The sequence below is a fragment of the Stegostoma tigrinum genome, chromosome 35 (genome assembly GCF_030684315.1).
Source record: "Stegostoma tigrinum isolate sSteTig4 chromosome 35, sSteTig4.hap1, whole genome shotgun sequence".
Lineage (NCBI taxonomy): Eukaryota > Metazoa > Chordata > Chondrichthyes > Orectolobiformes > Stegostomatidae > Stegostoma > Stegostoma tigrinum.
The window spans coordinates 22,201,822-22,226,425 of NC_081388.1; positions in this window are offsets into that span (position 1 = coordinate 22,201,822).

The following is a 24,604-nucleotide window of genomic DNA, read 5'->3' on the forward strand; positions in this document are numbered from 1 at the left end:
GTGGAGAAGGACAGACTAGGATGAGGAGATAGTGGGGAGAACAGGAGGTGAAGGAGACAGACATGTCATCTTGGGTTCCGTGTAATCTTTAACTAGTTAGGGATAACTACAATATAATTTGTACCAATTGATATCATGCAATAAACTACATACTGTTAAGACAAGTACCACTTCTCCTTAAGGCTCAACAGTACTTTATCATCTACTTATGACGGCTGATTAGATTAGTCTCAGCGTAGAAAGGAAAAATTCCTACCTCTGAGCCAGAAGGCCCGTCTTCAAGTCCCACCTTCTCCAGAGGTGTGTCACAGTACATCTGAATAGGTTGATTAAACATACCTAGAAAGGACAATTGGTGACAGCAGTCTACACCAATTACAAACTTGGGGCCATTTGTGCTGTAACAGTGTAACCAATAATCTCCAGGCTGTTTTCTTCTCTGCAACCAACAGACGCCACTCTACACATGCCCCATTATTGCCAGACTCACTGCCGACAATCTGATCCTCCTTCTCCAGGTGTCATAGTCATAGTGTCATACAGCATAGAAACAGGCCATTCAGCCCACCATGTTTAAGTTGAGCAACAAACACCAAATTACACTAATCCCATTTACCAGAACTTGGCCTATAGCCTACTATGCCCTGGCATCTTAAGTGATCATCCAGAAGTTTTGTAAATGTTGCAAGAGAAACTGCCTTCACCACCCTCTCAGACAGCAGGTTCCATATTTCTCCCAAAAAAAGTGAAAAAAAAGTTTCCTCAGATCTCCCTTTAAAACCATTTGCTCCTTACCTTAAACTTATGCCTTCATCCCACCCTCCTGTCCAATTTCTCAATGCAGCCTACAGCAGTTCTTCCAGATTGTTGTCTGGGAAAATATGTAAAGAAATCCAAACAAAGACTTACCTTTAATTAATTAAATTCTCAGTCTTGTCATTATTTTTGGATTCTTAAACATCTAACATTTGCCACGCTCCATTCATCCACTCATGTCAAAGTCTGATGTACCTGTGCGTATCTCAGAGGCAGCAATAGCAGCCAGTCTTTTGGAAAGATCACCAGGAATTTCTGGAAATGGTTCTTCTATGGGGAAAGATAAACATGGCCTCTGTTTTAGTGGACTATAGCTTGTTTTTAACTAATTCTTTTCTTTGTCTCCATTGGAAACAGTGCTTGTAAAATTCAATGAAATGAGTAGGGATGTATTTAATGTGCAAAATTCTTGCTGCAATGTGTGTTTAGTTAAGGTTTTAAGTCAGTGAAATTCAATAACTATACATGCCATTTGGACAATTAAAGTCACAATTGTATCAGTGTACTTCCTACAGACTAAGGGGGTGGCCATGGACACCCGCATGGGCCCCAGCTATGCCTGCCTCTTTGTAGGTTACGTGGAACAGTCCCTCTTCCGCACCTACACAGGCCCCAAACCCCACCTCTTCCTCCGTTACATTGATGACTGTATCGGTGCCGCCTCTTGCTCCCCAGAGGAGCTCGAACAGTTCATCCACTTCACCAACACCTTCCACCCCAACCTTCAGTTCACCTGGGCCATCTCCAGCACATCCCTCACCTTCCTGGATCTCTCAGTCTCCATCTCAGGCAACCAGCTTGTAACTGATGTCCATTTCAAGCCCACCGACTCCCACAGCTACCTAGAATACACCTCCTCCCACCCACCCTCCTGCAAAAATTCCATCCCCTATTCCCAATTCCTCCGCCTCTGCCGCACCTGCTCCCAGGCTGAGGCATTCCACTCCCGCACATCCCAGATGTCCAAGTTCTTCAAGGACCACAACTTGCCCCCCACAGTGGTTGAGAACGCCCTTGACTGCGTCTCCCGCATTTCCCACAACACATCCCTCACACCCCGCCCCCGCCACAACTGCCCAAAGAGGATCCCCCTCGTTCTCACACACCAACCCACCAACCTCCGGATACAACGCATCATCCTCCGACACTTCCGCCATCTACAATCCGACCCCACCACCCAAGACATTTTTCCATCCCCACCCCTGTCTGCTTTCCAGAGAGACCACTCTCTCCATGACTCCCTTGTTCGCTCCACACTGCCCTCCAACCCCACCACACCCGGCACCTTCCCCTGCAACCGCAGGAAATGCTACACTTGTCCCCACACCTCCTCCCTCACCCCCATCCCAGGCCCCAAGATGACTTTCCACATTAAGCAGAGGTTCACCTGCACATCTGCCAATGTGGTATACTGCATCCACTGTACCCGGTGTGGCTCCCTCTACATTGGGGAAACCAAGCGGAGGCTTGGGGACCGCTTTGCAGAACACCTCCGCTCGGTTCGCAATAAACAACTGCACCTCCCAGTCATGAACCATTTCCACTCCCCCTCCCATTCTCTAGATGACATGTCCATCATGGGCCTCCTGCAGTGCCACAATGATGCCACCCGAAGGTTGCAGGAACAGCAACTCATATTCCGCGTGGGAACCCTGCAGCCCAATGGTATCAATGTGGACTTCACCAGCTTCAAAATCTCCCCTTCCCCCACCGCATCCCAAAACCAGCCCAGTTCATCCCCTCCCCCCACCACACCACACAACCAGCCCAGCTCTTCCCCTCCACCCACTACATCCCAATTCCAATCCAACCTGTCTCTGCCTCCCTAACCTGTTCTTCCTCTCACCCATCCCTTCCTCCCACCCCAAGCCGCACCTCCATCTCCTACCTACTAACCTCATCCCACCTCCTTGACCTGTCCGTCTTCCCTGGACTGACCTATCCCCTCCCCACTCCCCACCTATACTCTCTCCACCTATCTTCTTTTCTCTCCATCTTCGGTCCGCATCCCCCTCTCTCCCTATTTATTCCAGAACCCTCACCCCATCCCCCTCTCTGATGAAGGGTCTAGGCCTGAAACGTCAGCTTTTGTGCTCCTGAGATGCTGCTGGGCCTGCTGTGTTCATCAAGCCTCACATTTTATTATCTTAAAGTCACAATTGTATTATTCTCCCTGCCAAATAAAAACAATAGTTTTGAATAAATTTATATTTGCATCTTTTACAATTTCAAGATTTCCAAATTGTTTTACAAATAGTTTCATTTTTTCCCCAACAATAGATACTGTGGTAAATTGTGCAAACAAGGCTGTCACCCTCCACACCAAGGTACCATAAACAGCAAATGAATGAAAGATCAAATCATTTGCTTTGATAATATTGGTCGAGAGAAGAGAATTGATCAGAACATTCTCCTCTCTTTTGTAATTGTTCCAGGGGATCTTTTTACATCCATTCGCTCAAAATAAATAAGTGGGGCCTCGACTTAATTTTTCTTCCAAATTATGGCAAAGAATTAATGTGAATTATATGTTTGATTACATTGTGTGATTTGTAGCACCATGGTCTGTCAGTTAATTGTGTCTTGTAATTGATAGGTGATTCATGCTAGGCAAGTTATTCTAAAAGGTGCAAGGCAGGAATGGGTAAGACCATTTTCCCTTTGTAATCTGTTCTTTTCTACATTACATTCTCAGTGAGGCAACTGCATGGCAATTAGTTAGGAATCGTTAACACTAAAATGTCGGACACAAAAGTATCTTTTTTTCCATTGGTGTGAGAGAGCAGCACAGGGGTAATAGCCCTAAAATCAGAGCCAGGCTATTCAAGAGAGAAGTTAGAAAATGCTTCATCACACAATAAGTAGTTTCACAATTATGAATATCATTCCCAGAAAAACCAATGGATTTAGCTCAAATAATTTGAAATTGATGGATCTTTGCTAGCTAGGGTGTTAAGTGATATGGAGCCAAAGCAAGTCAGGATCCAGACTAGCCATGATCTTACATTGGGAATATAGGCTGGAGGTCCAAATGACCACCTTTCATTGCTGATGTTCACATCTCTATTATTCACCTGGGAAACTAGCCTGTTTAAAACAAATGGGGTAATACAGCTGCTAAAAGAAGGAAAAGTAATTTCAAACAGATACTTTGTAATTCCAGGATCCAAATTGAATTTCACCAAACTTGACATTTTTGCTTAACTTTCCATAATGATCATATAGTTCCAAAGCAAACTTTTCCCATCTATCAAAAGTATTGCTGTAGACAATATTTCTAATAAGAGAAACAATCGATTGAAAAATGTGATGCATTTGATAAGTTGTATTAAATAGAGCATATTGTACTTTGCAATATCTTCCTTCATTTCCTCCAAATTCATGAGCTCTTGAATAATCGTGAGCTTCCTTGTGTTTTTTATCTGGAAGGAACAGTCACTCAAAACAGTCAAATGTCCAATATCCAGTCATGCTGAAGTGTGGAGGCAATTTCCTATCACACAATAATAGAAGCTATGACTGACCCTCTGTAGCTATCAGTATGATTAATAGATCCTAGTCAGGATCTGCCAAGTCCTCCTCCTTCAGGATCTGAAAGATTGTTTCAAGCTCAATGGGTTTAATGATGGGTCAGTCGTTGCGGCTATTAATTCTGCTGTCTGTGATCATAAGCTGCTGCTTATGTAACTCTAATGCATTCTTAAAGATGCAGATAAAGTAACCACACTATATTACTGCAAAACCAGACAGAACAAGATGATATAATTAAAATTGTTTAAAAATACATTTAAAAAACTAATATATTAGAAAAAACTGGGCTGTAAACAATTCAAATAACCTGCACAGGGATAGGATGTTATTTGTTTTATTCACTAATTGGTTGGGCCAATATTAATGCCCATCCCTAGTTGCTCTTGAGAAAGGCTGAAATAAGTGCAGAGTTAAAATGTAGCTTTCATGGGAGGGTACAGTAGGAATAATGAAATTGAATGAACTGTTTAGCCTTCGTTTTTACCCTCATTTCTTGTATATTCTAATGCTCTTGTGCTGAAGTAAACTATTTTTTCTAAAACAGTCTTTTGTACAAAACACAGGTTACATTTGGGAGCCTAATGGTATCAATGTGGACTTCATCAGTTGACATGTCCATCATGGGCCTCCTGCAGTGCCACAATGATGCCACCCGAAGGTTGCAGGAACAGCAACTCATATTCCGCCTGGGAACCCTGCAGCCTAATGGTATCAATGTGGACTTCACCAGTTTCAAAATCTCCCCTTCCCCTACTGCATCCCTAAACCAGCCCAGTTCGTCCCTCCCCCCACCGCACCACACAACCAGCCCAGCTCTTCCCCTCCACCCACTGCATCCCAAAACCAGTCCAACCTGTCTCTGCCTCCCTAACCTGTTCTTCCTCTCACCCATCCCTTCCTCCCACCCCAAGCTGCACCTCCATCTACCTACTAACCTCATCCCACCTCCTTGACCTGTCCGTCTTCCCTGGACTGACCTATCCCCTCCCTACCTCCCCACCTACACTCTCTCCACCTATCTTCTTTTCTCTCCATCTTCGGTCCGCCTCCCCCTCCCTCCCTATTTATTCCAGAACCCTCACCCCATCCCCCTCTCTCCCTATTTATTCCAGTTCCCTCCCCCCATCCCCCTCTCTCCCTATTTATTCCAGTTCCCTCCCCCCATCCCCCTCCCTGATGAAGGGTCTAGGCCCGAAACGTCAGCTTTTGTCCTCCTGAGATGCTGCTTGGCCTGCTGTGTTCATCCAGCCTCACATTTTATTATACTGATCTTTATCTGTAAAATCTTCTTTACTGCCCTATTTTAATACCATCATCTTGATAACTTGTTATGACTGCTCTACCTTAGTTGGTTTGTACGGTTTTGGATTACTTGTTACTTTGGTTAGACCCTTGGCAGGCAATTCTTGTACCTATCGTGTTAATTCAGCCATTTGGTTTGTCTCCAGCACCACCTTATTTTTAATTCTTTGCAATTATCTCTGTGCCTCTGGCCCAAGGTTTCCATCGTGATTAAAGCTGACTCAGTTCTCTGGAGGTTCAGTTAATTTTCACCTCCATTCTGTCAGCATAAGTGCAACTATCTTATTTCTGATATATTTATTTGATCTTTGCTCTAGTACCCACCAAGGCTAATGCTCTACTATTCTCGCTGTTGCCTGCAACAACTTCCCCAGTTGCCCTCATCCGACCCAACCCACAACACCACTAACCCTGAATGCCCTTTGCACTGCCCCTGTACTCCACCTGCACTAACAGTGACAACTGTGCCCTCCACTTTCATCTTCCATAACATCTGCTTCTCTCTCATTCCAGAGGGAGAACAGACTATAAAGGGCAGGAAGAATTAAGACAGGTGGTATGCTGCTCATCAATCAGTTCCTTACCCCTTACGATGAGAGAATCCCAATTCAGACCACTCCCAGCAGGTCCTGGACTGGTATTCGAGGCTGCCCTTGACTTTACTCTGCCAGGGTTCCATGAGTGAAGGTTATTCTCCTTGACTTGACTGAGGCTTGCTGACAACTATGACAGAGCTTCCTGGCTTTGTGTCTCTGCTAAATGACATGACAAGACAGTAACAAAATTTATGGCTAAGGGAAAAAGCACACAAAGATAAGACAGGATGTGCATCCAGGTAGGCTTAGAGTGAGTGAGCACAATGATAGTGGGTGATGGGTCTGGAGATGCAGCCTGTTCCTGTCCATGAGCTGGGTGCATATCACTCAGTGGACACTGTCCTTGCAGTAGCATCAAAGTAACAGTTGCTGGAGCAGTATTGAAGTGCTGAAACATCCTGTGGGTGGATTGAAAATGTGCCATAAGGGTTCTCAAAAGCTGATAAACATCAGATACCAAGATAATAAAATGTGAGGCTGGATGAACACAGCAGGCCAAGCAGCATCTCAGGAGCACAAAAGCTGACGTTTCGGGCCTAGACCCTTGCTCCTGAGATGCTGCTTGGCCTGCTGTGTTCATCCAGCCTCACATTTTATTATCTTGGTATCTGATGTTTATCAGCTTTTGAGAACCCTTATGGCACATTTTCAATCCACCCACAGGATGTTTCAGCACTTCAATACTGCTCCAGCAACTGTTACTTTGATGCTACTGCAAGGACAGTGTCCACTGAGTGATATGCACCCAGCTCATGGACAGGAACAGGCTGCATCTCCAGACCCATCACCCACTATCATTGTCCTCACTCACTCTAAGCCTACCTGGATGCACATCCTGTCTTATCTTTGTGTGCTTTTTCCCTTAGCCATAAATTTTGTTACTGTCTCGTCATGTCATTTAGCAGAGACACAAAGCCAGGAAGCTCTGGAAGGGTCTAGGCCCGAAACGTCAGCTTTTGTGCTCCTGAGATGCTGCTTGGCCTGCTGTGTTCATCCAGCCTCACATTTTATTATCTTGGAATCTCCAGCATCTGCAGTTCCCATTATCTCTCTCTCTCTCAAACATCAGATACCGATGTCCATGGACATGGGGTGAGTGTGATCAGTGCCCATTGAATGTGCTCTGAGACGTTGGTGCCAAAGGAGGTCATCTGGAGCAAGCGGCAAGCTCAATCCACTCAGCACCCATTCTGGTTTCCTGACTTCTAGTGTGTGGAGCCGTTTGGTAAGGTCGCGACAAAAGTATTAATGGGGCGAGTTAGGCCATCAATAAATGTCAATCACTGACAATTGGTAACTTGCCACTGCCTGGTGAGTATGTTACTCCAATGCTTGTGACAAGCGTAAAACATAGAGTGAGGTGATCTTAACATCAAGATGAGCTTTGCCATATTTCTCACCTAATTCTGCCACACATCTCGCTATAGCCCTCATCACTCAATCCCTTTAAGATTCCACACTCTACATTGTGTAAATCATAATCTGTGTAGGTTTAGAGAATTGCAGGTTTTTATTAATATCTTCAACTACATCCTCCCAAACATAATTTACTATGTCCAAGTACATTCAAAATATAAATGTAAAAAATAATTTTAATATCATATGTGCTTTTTCTTTCTTGCCTGTGTGTAATGGATACCTTTGGCTGGCTGTAATTTGTAGTTCCGCTTTACATACCTGCTAGATTTGAGCTAATCTTTTGATTGATGGCCTCAAGTCATTCATCTGCCAGGTGGGCTTGTGATTGGATTTGTGACTTTTGGAATCTGATTGTTTGTTATGCCACTGTGAATTTGAATCCTGAATCTGTTTAAATTAGTGTTTACATCTTTGGTAACTGCAATTAAATTTAAAACTGTTGTCTTTGATGAAAATGATTGCCACGTTCTGTTCCTGTAACATCTCCAAGCTATTTCTTGTCCTGCATTCCCCACCCATGATCTCTAACATATCTTCTCCTCTGTAGTAATTGTAAAGAGATCAGCTAAATGGACCTCATATAATATGACTTCCCTGATTTGGGTTCTTAATCTGGTCCAATTTTAGAATCAGCATAAAATCCTTCCAGCATGGAAGCAGCCCATTCGTCCCAGTGAATCCATACTGAAACACTGAAGAGCACCCCACCCCCTTACCCTATCCCTGTAACCCCACATTTTCCATGGCTAATCCACCTAGCCTGCACATCCCTTGATATTGTGGGCAACTTAGCATGGCCCATCCACCTAACTTGCACATCTTTGGACTCTGGGAAGAAACTGATGCACCTGGAGGAAACCCATGCAGACATGGGGAGAATGTGCAAACTCCACACAGATAGTCACCCCATGCTGCAATCAGGGAGCCCTGGCTGACAAATATAAACAGGAATGTCAGGGGTACTGTTCACTCTAAGACCTGGCTCTGTGGAAGCTTGAGTTGTCAAGGATTCTCCATGAGTAAATTAAAGGTTGACTTGGTGACAGGATACCAGCCTCTGTGGAGATTTTCACCCACTATTTTGCTCAATCTGAACCATCAGCTTTCTTCATCTCTGATTGCAATGTGTTGGGTTGTGCATCTTTTTGCTGGAAATTCCATGACTGGGTTAAATGTCAGTGACTACTTCAAATAGTAATCAGAGGTAATGGAACTGCAGATGCTGGAGAATCCAAGATAACAAACTGTGGGGCTGAATGAACACAGCAGGCCAAGCAGCATCTTAAGAGCACAAAAATTGATGCTTCAGGCCTTTTCTGATGAAGGGCCTAGGCCCGAAACGTCAACTTTTGTGCTCCTAAGATGCTGCTTGGCCTGCTGTGTTCATCCAGCCCACACTTCAAACAGTAAGCCTAGAATCATTCTTAAGTGCATGAACTGACACTTTAAGTAGGGAGGATTAGAAAAAAATTGAATGAATGAATGAATGAATGAATATATGAATAATGGTGAACGTATTTCTATGTCTCTTTCCATGGTCCACCCACACTATGGTTTGCCTGAAGGGAATTCATTTCTCTCCTCTTTGCGCTCTTGGGAAAAAAACGTTAGATTGTGTGTAGCTCAACGTTATTTTTAATCGATTGCAAGGAAATCATAAGAATTCCTTGTTCTTTGAATTGTGCAATATTGTACCATAGTCCTGTGCTCTCAGAACAAGGTGACTGGTGGTGAGTTTAACCTGAGGGCCACCACACATCAGGCAAGGGATGAGGTTGAGAAGGCAGGGTCTTTGTGATAGCTTCAGCTGTTCAATTCCTGCACTTTTGCCTTACTCTGCATCACAAATCAGCCATCCAACCAACTGAGCTAATTAATGCACATCTGTGTAATGGACCCCTTCATATCCAAAGGAACCACTGAATCAGGCTGATAGACCGTTGATTGATGTATCAGCAAAAAGAAAACCTCTGTCCCTCCATATTGCAGTGGAATGTCAGCCACATTAATATACTCATATCCTGAAATGGGACTGTAAAGGATTAACTGGAAAGACAGAGGTTATGCCATCATCCATAACAACTGAAACAGCAATTATATACATATACAAGAATTATATGGATACAGCTAAAATTAGGAGCTCACGACATGATGAGTAACAGACCTGCTTTTAAATCACAATTTCACAATCCAACCTGCTGAACTATCCCAATAAGTGTTCCATTAACAGAAAATTGATGGGTAGCACTGATTTGAGAAAACTGACTGAATAAAAATCTTCTATCCTGATTTCTGCCATTCTTGAATTAAACTTTGGAGAAGAGTTCATGTTGAGAATGTAATGCTCCAAATCACATTTTTCCATTTTTAAACTATCAACAGAAATTATATTGAGACAATACAATCATTACCATTTATTGTGCTGAAATATTGGATTGCAAGACAACAATCTCCACTGGGAAGTTTGACAAGTTAACCAATCTATTAAAAGACTAAATTCTGAAGGACCAAATAATTACATAATTAAGGCATACCTCACTGCTTGAAAAGGCCCACTTAAAAACTGTAGCGGTTGGGCCTCGGTTGAATGAGAGGGAGTTTGGGGGCAAATCAGATTTGTAATTTTGGTCATACAGTTACTCCATTATTGCTAAAAGACAGAATGGTATAGAGTCCAAAATTAGAGCTACTTAATGTTTGTAACTAAACTGAAAACAATTTCTTAAACTTCCCTACCTTAGTTAATATTATATTTTAATTTATAGAGTCATACTGCACAGAGACAGACCCTTTTGTCCAGCCAGCCCATGCCGATCGTAATCCCAAACTAAACTAGTTCCACCTGCCTGCACCTGGTCCATATCTCAAAAAACATTTCTTATTCATGTACTTATCTAAATGTATTTTAAAAGTTGTAAGTGTGCCCGCATCCACCACTTCCTCTGGAAGTTCATTCCACACACAGACAGCAAAAAAAAACTTGCCCACATGTTTTTTTTAAACATTTCCCCTCTCACCTTAAAATTTTGCCCCTTAGTCTTGAAATAACCCATCCTCGGGAAAAGATACCTGCCATTCACCTTATCTATACCACTCATGATATTATAAACCTCTATAAGGTCAACCCTCAATGTTCTATGCTCCAGTGAACAAAGTACCAGTCTATCCAGCTTCCCTTATAATTCAAACTCTCCATTCCTGTCAATATCCTGGTAAATCTCCTCTGAAACCCTCTCCAGTTTAATAATTTTCTTCCTATATCAAGGTGACAATAACTGGACACAGTACTCCAGATAAGGTCTCTCTAATGCCCTGCACAACCTCAGCATTAACATTGCAATTCCTATACTCACAGGTCTGAGCAATGAAGGCAAATGTGTTAAACTGCCTTCTTAACCACCCTATATTGTCTATCTGTGATGCAGACTTCAAAGAATTTTATTTAGGAATATTGTTGAAACTAATCCTGATTTTTGTGGAATACAGAAGATGAGAGAGAGTCTCAAATGAACTAAAACAGGTGGAACCTTGAATGTGCTAATCCTTGGGCCCGATTATTTCTTAAAGATATTAACACATACTTATTTAAAGTTCACTGAACAATGGCAGTTTACCAGCATCTTGCCCAAATGGTCATTTATAATTTTTATTTCTGAGATCATCACTGTTGAGGGGCTATTTAACTATAAATGGGGTTGGTGTGTGGAGAGTGGGAGGAAATAATATCAGAGCCGGACCTGAGTTTGTGCTAGGTTAGTCCCTAAATGTATACTTCTAACCTCAAGTTGCTGGTTGATGATTGGGATAAGACACTTGGCAACAAATTGTCAATTAAATAGAATAGAAAATCAGGAGAGTAAAATGGGATCTCATTTTGCACCTACTGGTTAAGATTCATGTAATACCTCATATTTACCTGAGATGAGATGATTTTATGTTCATATCTAAAATAGTATTAAGACAGAAAATAGTGTAAATGATCCAGCAATCGCAACAAAGTAAACCCAAAGAAACTTGATAAGTCATAGTGGGAGATACCTAAGTATCCCAGAACTTCAAAAGAGTCAGGGGACAGAGGTGAATGTGGTGGCCATCACCAAGAGAGGTGCTGGGGAAGCAGAAAGGTCTGAAATTAGATAAATTTTTGGACTATTTTCTGAGATCTTCCTGCCGAAGTTAGATGGGGGTCAGTTATCAGACCCTCCCAGTGCCTCAAACACATGTAAATATAGTGTTGTTCAAGTTAGAGATGCCTTTTATTTGTTGAGATAGTCACTCTACAAGGTTTGTTTACTTTCTTGATTTGCTACTGTACAGAACCAAACTATACACAAAGATATTTTTTATGAATTAAGGATACTTTTGAAATAAAAAGTAATAAAAGTGGATAAATCACCCAGACCAGAAGGACTACACCTCAGGTTCTCAAAGAGATAGTTGAGGAGATTGTGGAGGCACTGCTGGCAATCTTTCATGATCACAGGAGTCAGGGAAGATCCCAGAAGACTGGAAAATAGCTATTATAATGCGCCTGTTTAAGAAGGGAGGGTGGTAGAGGATAGAAAATTATGGGCCAGTTAGACTGACCTCTGTCGATGGAAGATTTTAGAATCCATTATTAAGGATGAGATTATTCATTATTTGAAAGTGCACAACTTCATAAAGGAGAGGTCATGCATGACAAATATTAACATATTTCTTTAAGGAGGCAACAAGCAAGTTAGACAAAGGAGAGCTAGTGGATGTGATCTATTTGGATTTCCAGAAGGTCTTTGACAAGGTGCTGCACAGGAGAATGCTAAACATAATAAGAGCCCAGAGGATTGGCTGACTGGCAAAAAGCGGGGAATAGGGATACAGCGTTTTATTTCAGGATGGCAACAAATGGTAATCAACAAAGTTCCACAGGACTGAGTGTTGGAACCATAACAATTCCATGCTATACATTGACAATCTGGAGAAAAGAATTGAGGGCATAATTACTAAGTTTGCAGATGACACAGAGATAGGTGGACAGACAGGTAGTGTTGAGGAAGCAGGGAGACTACAGAAGTACTTGGACAGGGTAGCAGAGTGGGCAAAGAAGTGGCAGATGGAGTGCAATGTGGAGAAGTGTGGTGTTAAGAACTTTGATGGGAAGTATAGCGGTACAGACTATTATCTAAATGATGAAAGGCTTCAGAAATCTGAAGTACAAAGGGACTTGGGAATCATAGACCAGAGTTCTCTTGAGGTTAATACAGTTTCAGTTGGCAGTTCATAAGGCAAATGTCCTATTAGCATTCATTTCAAGAGGGCTAGAATACAAGAGCAGGGATGAACTCCTGAGACTGTAAAAGGCTCTGGTTAGACCACATTTGGAACAATGGAACAAAAACAAAATTGCTGGAAAAGCTCAGCAGGTCCGACGCCATCTGTGAAGGAGAAAACAGAGTTAACGTTTTGGGTCCGGTGACCCTTCCTCAGAACTCACCGGTCCTGAAACGTTAACTCTGTTTTCTCCTTCACAGATACCGCCAGACCTGCTGAAATTTTCCAGCAACTTTGTTTTTGTTCCTGATTTACAGCATCCGCAGTTCTTTTGGTTTTTATTTGGAACACTGGAAGCAATGTTAGGCTCTGTATCTAAGAAAGGATGTGCTGGTCTTGGAGGGTGTCCAGAGGATGTTTACAAGAATGATCCCAGGAATGAAGGGTTTGTTATATGAGAAGTGCTTGAGTACTCTTGGTCTGTACTTGATAGAATTTGGCAGGATGAGGGGGGGATCTGATTTGAACTTAGAGAGTACTGAGAGGCTTGAGTAGAGTGGATGTAGAGACAATGTTTCCCCCAGTAGGAGAGTCTAGAGTCTCAGAGTGAAGGGACAACCCTCTAGAACTGAGAAGAGGAATTTCTTCAGCCAGAGGGTGGTGAATCTGTGGACCTTATTGCCACAGAAAGCTGTGAAGGCCAAGTCTTTGTGTGTATTTAAAACAAATAGATGGATTCTTGATTAGTAAGCAGATGATGGACTATTGGGAGAAGGAAAGAAAATGAGTTTGAGAAACATATCAGGCATGATTTTTTGGCAGAGTTGTCACAATGGGCTGAATGGCCTATTTCTCCTCTTATATCATATGGTCTTTTGATCTAAGTCACCATTAACACCGTTCGCACAGTGAATCAGATGGAAATGTTTGAATCAACAATTTGTGAAATGTCAGTTTGATTTTGTAACATTTCAAAATAAATCAATATGTACATTCAAGCTGCTTCTGTACTTGTTCTTGATGTAAGTAATTAGAGAAAATTCCATTTCCCACAGACACCCATAACTGCTGTATTGAATAGATTAGATGAATGAATCAGGCTTCTGTTTCTACATTGAGAGCCAGTTTTGATCAAGAGACACCACTCTAAAATTATTCCTCAGGACAGAGTATCAGCATCGTTGGTCAGATTTGAATTTGGACTCAAAGAAATACTGATGTTGCTGTGAAATCATTCTAAAAACAGCTTCCAAACCTTCACAAAATCCTGTAACTTATTTGCCTCGCTTTCAGAAAAATATTTACTAATTTTTAATTAATTTTGTGAGAAATACTCTAGAATCATATCATTCACTTCCAGAATGAACATATTGTTGCCCTTAAAAGGGAAAAAAGAGAGATTTGCATTTATATGTGCCTTTCACAACCTCAAGATGTTACAAAGTGCTTTATAGTCACTGACTCAATTCTAGATTAGCCCTTGTTCTAGTATATGAAATGCAGCAGCCAATTTGTGCACTAAGGTTCCACAAACAGAATGTATGATAAAAGCCATATCATCCAATTTTGCTAGGTTAATTGAAGGATAAAAATTGACCGGGACCATAAATATTGGCTCTTATTCAATCAATACCTAGGAGATTTTTACAAGCACTTTGGAAAATACATGGACTCTGATTTAACATCTCATCTGAAAGTTGACAGCTCTAGGAGAGAAGCATTGTCAGTATTACTCTGCAGTGTCAGTGTAAATTTTGTTTTCCGGTCTATGGAGAGGTGGTGAAAATGGGAGTGGCACACCTATGTGCCCAGATCCTGCCTTATTTTGATGATATGCTCCTCTCAATTTTTAATGCACAGTCCAGCCCAACCTTCCCAGCCATTTGTCCAACACCACCAGGTAATCTGACCTGACTGTAATGTGCATGAAGGATCAGTCAGCCTAGTCTCCAATTAACATGGTTTCAATCTTGCCCCAATTTACTTTAGTTTCCGATACCAGTTTGAATTGATCACAGATGCTCATGATTCTGCACACCAACTGCTGACCTGAGCAGAAAATGGTAATGTTATCAATGTACGGGGAGACTTGACCTTCAGTCCACTATTGCTTGAGATAGTTATCACCAGCGATCATTGGCCAAAGCAGGGACTCCAGTGACCAGAGGCTGGAACAGAGACTCCAGTGACCAGAGGCCAGAGAAGGGACTCCAGCAACCAGAAGTCATATTGAGATTGTACAGGACATTGGTGAGGTCTGTTTTGGGAATACTGTGTCCAATTCTGGTCACCCAGTTATAGGTTATTATCAAGCTGGGAAGTTTCAGAAAACATTTACCTGGATGTTGCGGGGTATGGAAGGTTTGAGTTACAAACAAAGGCTGAATAGGTTGGCACCATTTTCCTAGAGCGTAGGAGGTTGAGAGGTGCCCTCATAGAAGTTTATAAAATAATGAGACGTATAGATGGAGTTAATGGTAGTTGTCTTTTCCCTAGGATAAGGGATTAAGGTGAGAGGAAAGAGATTTAAAAAAGACATGAAGGGCAATTTTTTTACACAGAGGGTGGTTCACATGTGGAATGAACTTCCTGAGGAAATGGTGGGTTTGGGTACAATTTCAACATTTAAAACATATTTGGATAGACACATGAATAGAATGGCTTGGAGGGATATGGGCCAGGAGCAGGCAGATGGGACTAGTTTAGCTTGGGATCATGTTCGGCATGGACTGGTTGGACTGAAGGGTCTGTTTCCATGCTGCATGATTCTGTACCTAAGATGGTGCTGTAGGTGGCAACTTGTAAACTTTTCACTGTACTCATTTGAGCACATGACAATGACGCTAATTCAAGAAAGTAAATTCACTCTCAATCCTGCATCCTCCCCGATGGACTTAGCAAAAGGATCTCTGCTACACACAAAAAAGGCAGGAGAAGGAAGGCAGCCATTCCCAGATTTGATTGGCAAGTTTTTTGATTTCCATCCCATTTAAGGCTGCAGTACTGGTGCCTGTGTAGAATAGTCAGATCCAACTACAAATTCCATCCCAAGAGCCGTCCCTAAAGATTGCTGCGAACACACCCATCATGGAGGTGAGCAATATTCTGTCAAAGGCATTCTCCTGGTCCAATCATATAAGGCACCCCTTCCTGCCTCACCCCCTTTCCCCTCCCGGTCTTGCCCATAGGCGATTGTATCCCTGAGTAGTATGTGGCTGTCCAAGGTCTTCCTCCCTGGTACAGCACAGGTTTGGACAGGGTGAAGCACTGACCCAAGAGCAGATCCAATCTGACTGGGACCTTGGACAGAATTTTGAGATCTACCTTTAGCAGTGAAATTGTCACCACTTCTCAATTTCCTCCTTCTTCTCCTTCCTGCTTCTGATGAGGTCCTTCCTCATGAATGCACTCACTCAACCAATGTGTAGGCCCCTGAGTACATCTCTTGCTTTTGTGTCGAACCATCTGTTGGAACCTTTTTTCATTCACCACAGTTAGTAACAATAACAAAGATAATGGGAACTGCAGATGCTGGAGAATTCCAAGATAATAAAATGTGAGGCTGGATGAACACAGCAGGCCAAGCAGCATCTCAGGAGCACAAAAGCTGACGTTTCGGGCCTAGACCCTTCATCAGAGACCTTCTCTGATGAAGGGTCTAGGCCTGAAACGTCAGCTTTTGTGCTCCTGAGATGCTGCTTGGCCTGCTGTGTTCATCCAGCCTCACATTTTATTGTCTAGTAACAATAACAACACTGTTTTCCCTCAGTTCTTATGTCACAATGGTTGAACAGTTAATTAAAGTTTATTGCCTTAAAAGATACTGAAGAAAAAGTAATCATTTGTTATTGCTGATTTCATTCAATACTAATTGGATGTAAATAGGTTAAAGCTTGTGTCCAACGGCCACATGGCCCTTTGTATTGTAACAGCAAACAGCAGCCTTAGAAACAGATGTATTATCATGTTAACCGTTGACAGTCTACTATCTGATGGTCTCTGTTTAATGAAAGAGTAAGCAATAAAACCAGGCAGAAAAGTGCTTCTCAAACAACCTGCAGGAGATTAAGCTTAAATGAAAGATTTTACAGATGATGAGATGTCCGTTGAGCTTCAGTTTAACCTCCTGTACACTCTTGGCTTCCTTTAATTTGACCGCAGATTTGTTTTGGATTGTTGCCCCGTGAGTGCAGTTGTACCTGTATGTGTTTTTTCTAATTCTTCTAGTGTTCTTAGTGTTCTTCCAGTTCCTCATCCTTTGAAATACTAACCATAAACATCTCTATGATTGACACTGTTTCACTCAACAGACTTATAGTACTAAGCTAATTCAAATATACTTTTTCATTTAATCTTGAGGAATGTGCTGCTCTCTTTTGACATTGTAGTGAACAATTGGCATTATGCAAACATTCAGAGCTGATTATAAAAATGTTTAGGGACTTCCATAAAATCAGGAAATAAGAAATGTAAAGAAAATGTCCTTTAGACCTGACATACCTGTTATCCACATCTGACTTCTTCTGCACAATGCACTCCCTACCCTCTGCCTTACCACACACACACACACACACACACATGCACACACGCACACCATCACGCACGTACGTGCACACACACACACACACACACACACACACACACACACCAGCAACAACATTTTTAAAAACTGTAAGAACTGCAAATGCTGCAAATCAGAAACAAAAACAGAAGTTGCTGGAAAAGTTCAACAAGTCTGGCAGCATTTGTGAAGAGAAATCAGAGTTAATGTTTCAGGCCTAGTGGCCCTTCTTCAGAACTGTTGGTAGCTAGTAAAATGTGGGTTGTTATGCAGAAGATAGCTTGTGGGGGGAGGGGTATAAGAAGTAAATGATAGGTGGGAATAGAGCCCAGAGAGAGAGAAAAACAATTGGACAGACAAAAGAGTGGTTAATGATCTGGCTAGGAGGGTGAATAGCTGTTAATGGAGACTGGTAGTGGCTAGCAATGAGATAATGGGAACTGCAGATGCTGGTGAATCCAAGACAACAAAATGTGAGGCTGGATGAACACAGCAGGCCAAGCAGCATCTCAGGAGCACAAAAGCTGACGTTTCGGGCCTAGACCCTTCGTCAGAGAGCTTACGAAGGGTCTAGGCCCGAAACATCAGCTTTTGTGCTCCTGAGATGCTGCTTGGCCTGCTGTGTTCATCCAGCCTCACATTTTGTTGTCGTGGCTAGCAATGAGTTGTGTGTAATAGTAGACTATATGATTAGAAGACGTAGTGTGTGAGGTTGGGGGAGAGCACAAGGTGGTAGGTAGGACATAGGAGAGTTCAAGCTCTAAAGTTATTGAAATTGATATTAAATCCAAAAGGCTACAGGGTCCCCAAGTGGAAAATGAGGTGTTGATCTTCCAGCTTATGCTGAGATTCACTGGAGCACTGCAGCAAGTCTGAGACAGAGATTTTGGCAAGGGAACAGGGCTGTGTGTTAAAGCGGCAGGCAACTGGAAGCTCTGATTCATTTTGGCCGACAGAAAGTAGCTGTTCTGCAAAGTGGTCGCCCAGTCTACACTTCACTTCCCCAACGTAGATGAGCCGCATTGTGAGCAGCAAATATTGTAGACTAGATTGTGAGAAATGCAGGTAAAGCACTGCTTCACCTGGAAGGTATGTTTGGGACTTTGGATACTGAGGAGGGAGGAAATAAACGGGCAAGTGTTACACCTTTAGTGATTGCAGGGGAAGGTGCTGTGAGGAGTGTTGGGAGTGAAGGAAGAGCAGACCAGGGTATCCCAGAGGGAATGATCCCTGCGATAGGCATACAAGGGAGGGGAGGGGAATATGTGCCTGGTGTGTTATTTAACATAGACGTAGAACATTACAGCACAGTACAGGCCCTTCGGCCCTCGATGTTGTGCCGACCTGTCATACCGATCTGAAGCCCATCTAACCTACTCTGTACATCCATATGCTCATCCAATGACGACTTAAATGTACCTAAAGTTGGCGAATCTACAACCGTTGCAGGCAAAGCGTTCCATTCCCTTACTACTCTCTGAGTAAAGAAACTACCTCTGACACCTGTCTGATATCTTTCACCCCTCAATTTAAAGCTATGCCCCCTCATGCTCGCCATCACCATCCTAGGGAAAAGGCTCTCCCTAGACACCCTATCTAAGCCTCTCATTATTTTATATGTCTCAATTAAGTCACCTCTCAACTTTCTTCTCTCTAATGAACATATAGCCTTTAACATAAAAATCTCAAGATGCTTTAGAGGAATGTTAGAACACAAAATATGAGAGGAACACATTATAATGTCTCTAGAATTCTTGATAGTTATTTCATATATTACTAATAAAATATTAATTATTGAAAATAATCTTTTTCTCCTGCAATATCCTTATATAAGCTACAGCTAAGTTACCCAGCTAGTGTCACCTCCATAATTTAAAGGTAAGGAGATGGTGAAATTATTTCATAAAGCAATATGAGACATGGATGGCACATAGCTAAAGGAAATAGGTAGACCAGAGTAGGAGGAATAGTGGGAGAGAACAGGTTGATTGATATTGATTATGTCACGTATAATTTTGCTCCTTTTCTTTGAGGAGGCATGTAGTTGCATTGGAGGCAGTACAGAGGAGGTACACAAGACTGATTCCAGAGATGAGGTGTTTATCTTATTGAGAGAGATTGAGCAGAGATTTAGTCCTATACTCATTGGAGTTAGAAGAATGAGCCGAGATAAAGAAAAATGCTAAAGGGAATTGACAGATTAGACATTTCCTCATGTGGGCAATCTAGAATGAGAGGTCATAGTTGAAGGATAAGGAGTAGCAAATTTAAAACTGGGATGAGGAGAAATGACTTCTCTCAAATGGTGGTAAGTCTGTGGACCCCAGAGTTTGGCTCATGTTGTGACATTGAGTAAATTTAAGGAGTAGATAGGTAGATTTTTAATTAGCAATGTGTTAAAGGGTTATGGAAAGTGGGCAGGAAAGTGGAGTTGAAGCTGAGATGAGATCAGCTATTAGGGTTAGTGTTAGGGTTAGCTCAAGGTGCTGACTGCCCAGTCCTGCTCTTCTTGTAATGCTCTTATTGTTCTCATGTTACACCTTGTACCAAAATATACAACTGACCTAAGGAAGGATATATTGCCTTTGTAGAGGGTTTAACTGATAGTTTTGTGAAATTTATAAAATACTCAAACTTCAGGGATTAAGTTACTTGACATTATCCAGCTAGGGATTAGTACATCTCCGTCTCAAAGTATTAGCTCTGTCACTGTGGTTGTTATTCATTTCTTCCAATTTTTTTATGTAAGAAGGTAAGTATTCTGGACAAGAGGAGATAGACTGTCTGTGTTAGATGACTGAACACTAAACTAGTGAATAAGATTTGTTCAACTATTGTCCTTACAAATTCTGTTCTGAGTGCATTTGATAGCTTGGAATCAATGCCATAAGCCTGAACATACAGTTTTAACTAATTCAAAATTTCTTATCTGATGAAAATGACTGTGACAGAAATTTTGTGGATCCTAATGTCATATGGGGTGAAGTATTGTGATCATATGTAAATATTTGTACGCCCAGTGTCCACCCAATCTTCCAATTAGACTCATGCATAAGTTTGTAATGATTGATCCAATTGTGTGAGGTATGGAACCACATGAACAAGGAAGAATTCAATTCTACCAGGGTTATTTAGATATTGTCTTGAAAATTGGCAATGGAGTAATGACAAGCCATAGTGGCTCTCAAAAAGAATAGATTAAAATGATCCACCATCAAACGAATAAAGTAAAATCACAGAAAATTCAGTCTGCCATCTGAATTGTTATTTGTGCACATCAGTAGGTGCTGGAGCAGCACAATGAAAATGATAAATGTATTATTGTATATAAATAAATTGCCATTTAAGTCTGTGTAATAGTCTGCAGTGGCTAAGTGTAATAGATTGCTGTAGACTGACTTGAAAATAACTGCATTTTACTTGGGGACAGGAAACTTGAAAAGTGCATTAGATTTAATAAATGTCAGCCAATATTATAATACAATGTAACAAAGCATGTATTTGCATAACTTATGCATAACATTCTTATTGTAAGACTCCTTCATCGAAGCTTTTCATTTCACTTTGAGCCATGTGAGAGCTGGCCACCTCCTGTTTAGCAGCATCATTCACTGACGAAAACTTTGATAGTGATAAATTTAAATTCACTGAAACTATTTTATTTCTTGTTGCATATTTCATCCTGTGCTAATTGCCAAACAGTAAATTGATTTCTGCTTCTGACCTTTGAATACACTCATCACAATGACAATTGTACTAATCATTTCATCCTAACCCTCCCACATATTTTCACCAAAATCTATCAGATTACCAGCCCCCTTCATATGTGCAGACAACAATGTGGTTGGAATACTAAGGAATAAAAGACCGTTGTTTTCCATTTAGTGAACACTTCTAATTTATTCAATAAACCATATAATTGCTTCTTCGATATGATTTAGACTTGTGATTTTTAGAAGTTCTTTTTTAAGGAGTAGTTATGGACTTAAATGTAGAACTGACCCATGCAGAGTAGAAAGATGTCATGCTTTGAGCTAACAAGTCTTAGATGTAGGGATAGCAGGGTCAATCCAATAGCTCACAATGATGTTTGTCCAGAGAGGGGAACTTGACCAATGTTCTGGCTTATGCTTACTATACCATGATTATTACTGGAAAGTAATTATGTATGAATATTGGTAATGATTATTCCAAAGATGAATAGGCAATTCGTAATCATGCCTAAAGCTCAGAAATGATGTCTGATCATTTGATGGGGAAGGAAAAAACTCCCATATTCATTCACCCATTCTCATTCTCCACCGAAATCTTTAGGACAGAAGAAATAACTATTTTTTCAAATAATTATCACAGTATGTCCTTATCACTTAAACATCAAAAACAATGGCCTTGTGTATTATCTGCTTAATGTGCTGTGGCACCTTGACAAAGCTCATTCAACGTCTAGAAGGACAAGGACAAAAGTTAGATGGGAACACACTCACCTGCAAGTTCCCCTTCAAGATTTACAGATTTCACTCTTCCTGGAATCACATCTAGAACTCCTTTTCTAACAACACCATAGATTTCCTTACACAACATGACCATCAGTTCAAAAACATGCCTCACCACCACTTTCTCAAGGTAGTTAGGGATGGACAATAAGCACTGGACTAACTTACAATGCTCATATCATGTAAATTTTTTAAGAAAAGATAATGCAATCCGAATTTCTATTCTTCCATTTTATTTTTGAAGTTGATTTGTAAAATGGCACATCTATAGTTTCTCAGGGAACCAAAGGAAAGGAGGCCAAAATCAGAAGAGGTGCTGAAAGGCTGAAAGCATGATTGATGAGTTAAGTTTTTAGGAGTCTCTTGATAGTGTGGTATTAGAGCACTTCACCTTGGTAATTTTAAATAATCTCCTGTCTTATGAAACATGTCCCACTGGACTTTGTGTTTGATGGTAATAGCATTCACAATAACTGCCAAAGCATTCCATCTCTATGATGTACGATGGCTGTTGTGCCATTGACACCTTTGCTATCATTGCTCTCAAGGTTATCAATAAATCATTTGCCAGTTAATTAGTGGAAAAGTCTAAGGAATACCCAAATCGAAGGGCAAATATTAATGTAGAAGGATCCCACACACTTGGTTAAGGAACCACAGATTGATACTAGTGATAAGTTGGCTTCATGTCCTCTTTGCAATATCTATTTTCCACCGAAATTAATTTTTACACATTTAGAGAAGTTAATTGCAATTAAATCCAACTGATGAACATTTTCAAACATTTGTTTCTCAGCCTCTGAGCAGGAACACACTAGAGGGTCAAGCACAAAATGAAATTGGGTGATGACTGAGCAGAAAATGATCTTCAATGCCACTTCTTACAAATTTCCCCAAGGATAGAGAAACTTTTAATATGCAAGTATGTCTAACACAAAATGTAAACCTTGCTTTTGGATCAATAAAGAGAACTTTAGTGATTAAGTGATTTCCTTAGTCTGATTTTTTCCAACTGAGTATTTGAAGTGGTAGCAGTGCCTGCTGGTTTGTTTCTTTTCTCCAGTTTAAAGGGGAGGCAATGGCTTAGTGGTATTATCACTGGGCTGTTAAACCAGGGACCCAGATAATGTTCTGGGGACCTGGGTTCAAATCCTGCCATGGCAGATGGTGGTATTTGAATTCAATAAAATATCTGGAAGTAAGAATCTAATGATGACCATGAACCCATTGTTGGGGAAAAACCCATCTGGTTCACTAATGTCCTTTAGGGAAGGAAACTAGCGAGTTTTGAGAAGATTTGTAGCTCAGGTTGAGGTTCTGGATGTGAGTTTGCTTGCTGAGCTGGAAGGTCAGTTTTCAGACGTTTCGTCACCATTCTAGGTAACATCATCAGTGAGCCTCCGATGAAGCGCTGGTGTTATGTCCCGCTTTCTATTTATCTGTTTAGGGTTCCTTGGGTTGGTGATGTCATTTCCTGCATTGGTGATGTCATTTCCTGTTCTTTTTCTCAGAGGATGGTAGATTGGCTCCAAATCAATGTGTTTGTTGATGGAGTTCAGGTTGGAATGCCATGCTTCTAGGAATTCTCGTGCGTGTCTCTGTTTGGCTTGTCCTAGGATGGATGTGTTGTCCCAAGCAAAGTGGCGTCCTTCCTCTGTATACAGACAACAAACAAAACAAACGTCATCTACAAAATACCTTGCAAGAACTATGACAAACACTACATTGGACAAACAGGCAGAAAGCTAGCCACCAGGATTCATGAACATCAACTAGCCACAAAACGACATGACCCACTATCACTCGTATCCTTACATACAGATGAGGAAGGACACCACTTTGATTGGGACAACACATCCATCCTAGGACAAGCCAAACAGAGACACGCACGAGAATTCCAAGGAGCATGGCACTCCAACCGGAACTCCATCAACAAACACATTGATTTGGAGCCAATCTACCATCCCCTGAGAAAAAGAACAGGAAATGGCATCACCAACCCAAGGAAACCTAAACAGATAAATAGAAAGTGGGACATAACACCAGCGCTTCATCAGAGGCTCACTGATGATGTTACCTAGAATGGTGACAAAACGTCTGAAAACTAACCTTCCAGCTCAGCGAGCAAACTCACATCCGGGAAGGAGACTGCCAACCTTACCTGGTCTGGCATACATGTGACTCCAGACCCACAGCAATGTGGTTGATTCTTAACTGCCCTCTGGGCAATTAGGGATGAGCAATAAATGCTACCTAGCCAGCAGTGCTGTTATCCCATGAATGAAGGAAAAAAAATTCATATCTTCATATTCCTATTACACTCGAATGTCTTTGAGAAATGAATTCTGTCTGGATTGTTCCTAAAGATAAATTGATTGTTCCTCTGATAGTTCACTTGTATTGACAGTGACAAGTGTGAAATTGAACATTGAGACCAGGTGAGAGACTTAGGCTAGATCTCTAGTTTATACTAAGTTAGGCAATTTCTCTGGTTTGACCACAGTCTGTGCTTGGATTAGTTCCAGTGCCCTTAGACAAATAAGGAAAATTTCACTAGGGCCCACTGATCACTCTCCATCAACACCACCCACCAGCGTTGGGGAAGCATACGTTTATTGTTAAGAGTAAGGTTTTAT